Source organism: Neopelma chrysocephalum, unplaced genomic scaffold (assembly GCF_003984885.1).
Source record: "Neopelma chrysocephalum unplaced genomic scaffold, ASM398488v2 Primary Assembly neopelma1_65, whole genome shotgun sequence".
In the NCBI taxonomy this organism is placed as follows: Eukaryota; Metazoa; Chordata; class Aves; order Passeriformes; family Pipridae; genus Neopelma; species Neopelma chrysocephalum.
The window spans coordinates 8,135,678-8,142,888 of record NW_020897722.1 but is presented as its reverse complement, the minus strand read 5'-3'; the positions used below and the strand labels follow the sequence as shown (position 1 = coordinate 8,142,888).

General features: G+C 41.1%; 1 long non-coding RNA gene across 1 annotated transcript; it reads right to left on the bottom strand.

Annotated features, from left to right (window-relative positions):
• Positions 1-3,661: 3,661 nt before the first annotated feature.
• Positions 3,662-6,326, bottom strand: LOC113967936. Its single transcript, XR_003534314.1, has 3 exons — positions 6,078-6,326; positions 4,340-4,407; positions 3,662-3,776 (listed from the first exon to the last, which is right to left on the bottom strand). It is a non-coding gene; the product is annotated as an uncharacterized LOC113967936 (long non-coding RNA).
• Positions 6,327-7,211: the final 885 nt, after the last annotated feature.

Here is a 7,211-nt window from a genome sequence, read left to right as displayed (position 1 = left end):
CATTAGAACAAGTGCTGTAACAGACCACCAGGTGACTAAGCAAGGACTTCTGTATCTTTGGGTTTCCACGGTTTTGTTTGAAAAGTAGTATAGCTTCTGTTTGGAAGCACAACTAGGAGAAAGCAAGGACTTGAGTAGCTTACTTCGCTGGGAGAGTCAACAAGATTATTCATGTGATTAAATCTTTAATAGAAAAGGTCTTCTTGAACTGTACTAAAACTGCTGTCCATCTTCCCAGGTTAAACATGCTGGAAAAAAATTGGTTTTCCTCTGTTTTTTCAATTGATGTCTTCATGAATGTATCCTAGTAGTGAGAGTCTACTAGTACAGCTTTTAAGTGGATGTGTTCCTTTTAAAAAGAATTTTTTTGAAACCAATAATTCAAATAACCGACAGAATTTTATAAAGCAGTGAGGTGTGTGTGGTTATATAGTACAAAGTCCTGTGAAATCAGCTTTGCCTGTTTTTTTCCCCAGCTATTTAACCTTCAGGGTTTTTTTCTTGTTATTTTAAAAAGTGTAATTTCTCCTTGTGTTTCTGCAACAGACCTGATGAGGAAAGAGATCTTTTGTTGCCTCCCAAAAGAGAAGTGATGATTCCTGGAGCCTTTTCTTGGGGGGAGTAAATACATCAGTGTGACTCGCAGTTTCGAAGCTGAGTGAAGATTATCAGCAAAGGAAAACACCAAAGAAGGAGATGGCAGTGGAGAGGTACCTTGGCAAATGTTGGTTGAAAAGCCTCACATTCAGTTCACTTTGCAGCACCATGAGTCTCTCAACTTCCCAGTTAACAACAGTGAAATTTCACAAAAGCTGAAGGCTGAGGAAGAGCCTCTGCCATCCATTTTCTGTTGTGCTGTTGCCAGTATTCAGACTGGCCTAGTTTTAAACTTCCTGAGCAATAGGGCTTCCCTGGAGAGGTTTCTATAATAGCAGCATTTGTTTCCTCAGAGCTAGAGCTGTCTCCAGGGCACAGTTCAGGTAGATGCTCGTGTGCTGAGAAGAACTGTCGGTAGTAAGAGAATATTTTTCCATCTCCCCACCTGGAATGCTCACAAGAGCCTCACAAGAGGTTCTGCTGCACGTTATGTTTTCCCGTTCTAAAGGAAAAAACTAGAAAATTCTCTCACATTCACTAACACTTCCCTCTGGCCTGCTCTGCAAGTGGATTGGCCACAGAAAGTAAATCTGCTCCTGGTACCTCGGTTAGTTTAATTAAAGCTTCTTGAGGAATTTTTCTGCTTGCACTGTGCAAAGAGCTAAGGCAGGATGGACCAGGTTTCCACATCTGATTTACTTTTGCTTAACTGAATTCAAATCAATGAAATGCTTTGTAATGCCAGAATTAAGGGCCCAAAGTAAAGGTGGAGATTGCTCTTGTGTTCCATGTGTAAATTGTGTTTTGAGGGGCTTTTGTCCTTCAGACAACTTCAGAGCAATTTTTGGCTTAAATGAAACGAATTTGGTTGTTCTGCCCTCTGAAGTGTGCAGTAACAGACCCTAGACAGATATTTCAATAAAGCCAATTCAAAACTAACCACAATGCTTACGTCTATTTAAAGCTGTTTATTTTTAAACTTCTCACTGTTTTCTAAGGGGATGACATTTATGTGTAGCATCAGGGACACAGTGAGAAGAGCACTGGTCTGCTGCTGAACCACCAGGCAGAAAGCATTGGGAGCCCTGAGGAGGACGGTTTCTGAAGCTCATCTCATAAACAGCCACATGCTCAGACAATGAATGATGTTTATTCATTTCCAAAGAGCAGTTTATTCTTTGCATGACATGCTACATAGAGATATGAAGTGGGTGTACTTTGCTTTAAAATTCCAGAGGCACTTGAGCTTGGTTAGCTTTCTGTTTTTCAGAGGAACTGAGCCTCCCTAGAAACTGCTAGGCAGTGATCCTGGGGGAAGGAAGATGACATTGGTCACACACCTCCCCATGCACTTGGGCCGTGGAGCAAAGTAATGGTGACTTCAAGAGACAAGAGTCATTGACTGAAGGAGTCAGGAAGAACTAAATGTTGTGTTGTTGCAATGCTGATGTGAGTAACATGCCTGGAAGATAGCAAAGGTGAAACTGGAAGACTGATGCATGGAGTGTGTACAAGGGATTGGGAGAGGCAGTGTGAAGGTAGAGAAGTCTCTCAAAGGAAGAGGTATCATCTGGCCAAAAATATGGGAGTTAACAGTTACAAGAGGCCAGGGACATTGGCAAGAGAACTGGTTTATGGCCTGATCAAGGCTGTCTTACCTGTGTAGCAGTGCGGCAGGAATTACACTCAGAACTGCTACAGAGAAAATGACACCTATAAAAATGACAACTCTTAGATTATATCTTATTAGGTGCTTGTATATAATTTTGCTGCAAGGAAACCCTTCTCTTCAAAGCAATATTTTTATCTTTCCTTACTGTTAGGTTGCAGAGTAATTGAGTCAAATTCTACTCCACCTGAGTTAAAGGACTGTCTTTGTCAATAGCTTTTTGCAGGTCTCTCCAGGCTTGGAAGGGGAGGGAAACCTTTCTGTGTTCTCATAAAAGCCATTAAGGAAAAAATGTGATTATGAAGGTTCTTTACTGGAGCCTCCTCAGTGTCTGTGCATAGGCAGGCTCCAGTTTTACAAGAGAAGAGTGAAGATTTATTCGTTTTTAAGGTGAGAAGTTTTTCTTGTGCTGGTAGTGATTGCCAGGGAAGGCTGTGAGGCCACAGTACAGATTCATCAAGGCTTCTCCAGCTTGTGCTGCAGGTCCATAGCCTTCACCTTCAGGCTCCACAGCCCTGTAGACTCCTCTTCATCTCTTCTTCCTTTGACCTCATATTTCCTTGGAGAAATGAAGTTTGCAACGGGTCTCAAACAGTGTCTGTAATGAAGCTCTGCCTATTTGAACCATCTGAAAACAAGTTTAAAGCCTTTAAACACCAATTATTTCCTTCTTTGTTTATTCCCTGAACTCCCTTTTAGGTTTCAACTGACAAATCTCATTGTAATTAATTTAAGCACGATTGTGAGTATACTTTCCGAGGGAACAGAAAACAGATGTGATAAATGCCTGAACATGAGACTTAACCTAGCATCTGTTGTTTTAAAGAAGAGTTACAAAACAAACTGTGTTTTGTTTGTGTTTAGTTGGTAGGTGATACACCTGATTTTCCATCATACTCTTTTCAGGTTACATTGAAAACATCTGACAGAAATGTGCACTGAGATAAACTCATTTGACCTGTCCAGTTTGCAGTGGTTATGATAAATTATTACTATTTTTGCAATAGTCAGCATATAGGTGGTGTTTCAGATAAAATTAATCCATTACTTACAATAGAAATCAAACTCTTTTTACAAGATAAGGAAGTGAAAAGGATCTATCAGGAGCTTTTATGATGTATTTGTATGATGTTTAACTGTGGAATTAATGGGCTAATTCATATGTTAAGCATCAGCATATGCTTAACTCCCTTGCTGGATTTAGGCATAAATAAGTTAGGATTAAAATGTAATTACTTGACAAATATTTCTGAAGATGGAGGCTAGTTTAGCCTCTTCCCATGAAGAAAGGAAAGCACATGAGATTTATGTCACAGAGACTCTGTATTTCCTCTACTGGGATTTTTAAAAGTTGAATAACAAAGTACGTGAATATTCCAGTTTTCTTGGGCTGGAAATTCCAAGTGGTTTTCTGTAGAAAAGGTGTGGCATGCATAGACCTCACAGTGGAACGCTGCCAAATGGAGGTGATACTTCCTTACTCCGTTACTGAGCAAAAATCAAGTCCAGCCTGTGAATACCAAGAAAAAGGGTGAAAACAGATTAGATTATTTTAAAATCATTGTAACAATTATTCATACCAATTTTTGGAAACCCCCCAAGTATTATTACAACATAACAATGCATTCATATTTGCTATCCTAAACCTCATTAGGCTTCATTTCTGGATCAAGTCACAAAGTTATGTACTTTGTTCTGCAGTTTAGTGTTTCCATGCAAATGCTACGGCTAGCTGGTTTGGTTCAATCCTCCCTGCATATCTCAAGATGAGCTAAATGATTTAGATCTGGATCTTTTCTCCACCTTAAGAAAATACATAATTCTTCATGTATTTGCTTGTTAGTGCCTTGGCATGGCTGGGACGTAGCGAGCGCCGGCCAAATCAATGCACCCCTTCAGGAGGGCTGGGAATGGTTCCTGCGTGGAGCAGCCGTCACTGGTTGTGATGAGATGCCTACAGAGAGTGTCTTGCCAGGAGTGGAGGCTCTGCCACTGCTGTGCTTGTCACGGGCACTCGCGGTGACAACCCTGCAGCTGCGGGGCACGAGTGCTGAACGCGGCTTTCCCACTGACCTGTGTGCGGCCAGTTTCTGGCTGCCTGGTGGAAATGAAGGAAGATCTTCTAGCATCACCTTCATTTTCTGTGGGAAGGCATAGAAAAAGTGCAGTTCTACGGACAAAAGGCTGATGCAGACTCTGAATTTGTGGCCAATTAAATAATTTGCAAGGTCCCTTGTTAACTTCTGCCCGTCTACCAAATGAGCAGCCAGGCTGAGCAGAATAAGATTACTTTCTCATTTTACGTAAGGCTTTCACATGCTATCCCCCCTGTTAATTAACTAGATTAAAGGTTCTGGCTTCCTTGAACTCCTTTTTTCTTGGCTGATTCACTTTGAATTAGATGTAACCATTATGAACTGATCAGAAGCAAAAGACCCATTTTTTCTCACTTTCTAGGTATTGTGGGTATTTTTAGGTACCACACTTAGCAGATACAGCAAAAATACCTCCCTGCAGGTGAATGTTTTAAGTGGCTATAAAAGCCACTATTAATTTGGCTTTATTTCTGTGATATAAAAAAAGTCTTATTTTGAATTTTCTGCAAGAGTAATTTGTCTGTCAGTGGACATGTATTCTCCTGCTTCAGGCTTGAATTTTTTGTTGTTGTTATTGGTCTAGATAAAAAGAGTTAGTGCTTAATCAAAAAGTAGAGCCATTAAAAATGTTAGTGAGCTTTTTACTCAGTGTTACTCCCATGTAATTCCACTAACTGTGCCACAATTTCTCTCAATTTACCTTGGCATAAGTGAGGCATAAGCAGGATCTTATGTCTCAGGTTAGCCACAGCTTTACTGTAATCCATGGGGTCAATGAGAGCACAGAATGAAGGAAGTTCTTCATAATCAGAAATCAAATAATACAATCCCCCAACAGCTCTGCTGGTGATGTCAAACATATGTCCAAGCCTACACTAGAGGCACCACCAGCAGTTGCCTAGGGGAAGAGCAACAAGACCAGTCGTGTGTCTGAGCCCTGAGACTAGAAATGGTTTTGATTAAATTCATGTCATTTTACAGGCAGGTGCAGCTCTCTGATATCCTTATGTTTATTCTGCAGCTCACCTACCTCAGCCTATGGCAGGAGGCAAAGATGTTGGAACACATCATTGAAGAAAGGAAGAAAAAAAAAAGGGAAAGAAAAAAAACAGAAAAAATGGAACTTGTCAGTATTAGCAGGGAGGGGGATGTAACTGCAAACTAACGGATGCGGTTCCACTCAACCGAGACCGTGAGCAATTCTCTGTGCAGCTGCAGGGCTGCAGGAAGCCTGTCTTCTAGGTGGGGACCGGTTTCATTAACTTCAGCAAGATTGCTTCACTGAGTAGGATGAGCAGGATTTGGGTTTTAGAAAACTGCAGAGAATATCATTGCAGGGTTCTCAGATTTTTGCCCCCCCCCCGTTTAAATTGGCTCAGCAGGCCTTGGAAAAATCCCTGTAGGTTTGAACAAAAATTTATTAGCAGTTTCCTAGAGGCCAACAACTGTTTCTCCTCTGATCAGATATTGCCCTGAAGGGAGCTTTGGTCTCCCTGGGGATCGGACAGCGGTAATCTAAAGTTACTTAAACGGGGCCAAATCCTGCTTGCTGGCATGTTTTAAGGAGGGTTAGTAGTTTATTTTACACCTAAGTCCACAAAGGCTCTGGATGATATACAGTGTGTGGTAAGATTACATGGTAAAAGTTTCTGTCCTTGATGATATTAGAGCTTGGGCACACTTTTGACAAAGACATACAGCTGTGATTTTCCTACCTTGAACTTGAAAGAGAAGTCAGGATTTAATTTTATGTCAGCACCCGGAGGCTCTTTATTTCTTGCCTTTGCTCTTTATTGCTCCCACACTGCACAAACATACACCAAACTGAAGTCTCTAATAATACAGCCTATGGAAATCACAAATGCAGGGTCACACAGTGCTTGCTATTGGCCCCTGAAGAACAACTTGGGCACTGCTATAAAAGCAGAGACTCCTCTGCCATTGACTCTTCTCTTCCACTGCTGTTGGCCTGGGAACACTAGAGCACTTACTGACCACAGAGCTTGTCTTCCAGACACGTCACAAACAGCACAGTAGTTTCCAAAGGGGCCACTGATCTTCTCCTGTAGTCAGTGGAAGCTGTCAGTGGCCAGCATTTCCAGTATGAGGTATCAAGTTCATAGTCATGAGCCTGCTCCTGATGGTTGATATGCAAGGGCTTTGTCGGTTCAATGACAAAATTAAATTCCAGAGTCAGACTTGGCTTTAATTTTTTTCAATAGATTTGGGTTTATGTGAGAATGGAAAGGCAAGCCATCAGGAGGACTTCAACCCTTTCCTTTTTTTTTTTCCTTTATAACAGCCAATGCTCCTGGGCCAGATGATGCAGGTTACACCCCTTTTAATTTTGTTAAGTTCCTATGGATGCATGCAAACATTGGTGGAGTACTGTGCTTGCAAGGAGTTTAGTGCAGCTGTGGGTTGGATGCTCTCCTTTTAGTCTTTGAATGAACTCACATATTTCTGAACTTCTCTTGCATGATACCGGTGGTAGATACTAAAATACACCTTGGATCAGAAAGACAAGTGTTTCCTCATGTTCGGAGGTTTGTTCTGTTTTGTGATGGTTGTACAATGACCAATGCAATAAACATTTGTTTTTCACTTTGAGGTAGCTAATGGATTTCAAAGCTATTTGCTATTGTAACTTTTTGCCTAATTGTTTTCTGTCTGTAACTGTATGCCTTCACTTCCAGAATTGACTCTTACATTCCCATGTAGTTAGATTGATGTAGATTCTGTCCACAAAATGATACTGTTCAATAGCAATCAGGGATGCATAGAGAGGAGACAGAGACTGCCAAAAGATTATTTTCGTCTGCCACTGGAAATGCAATTTCTAACCTGCT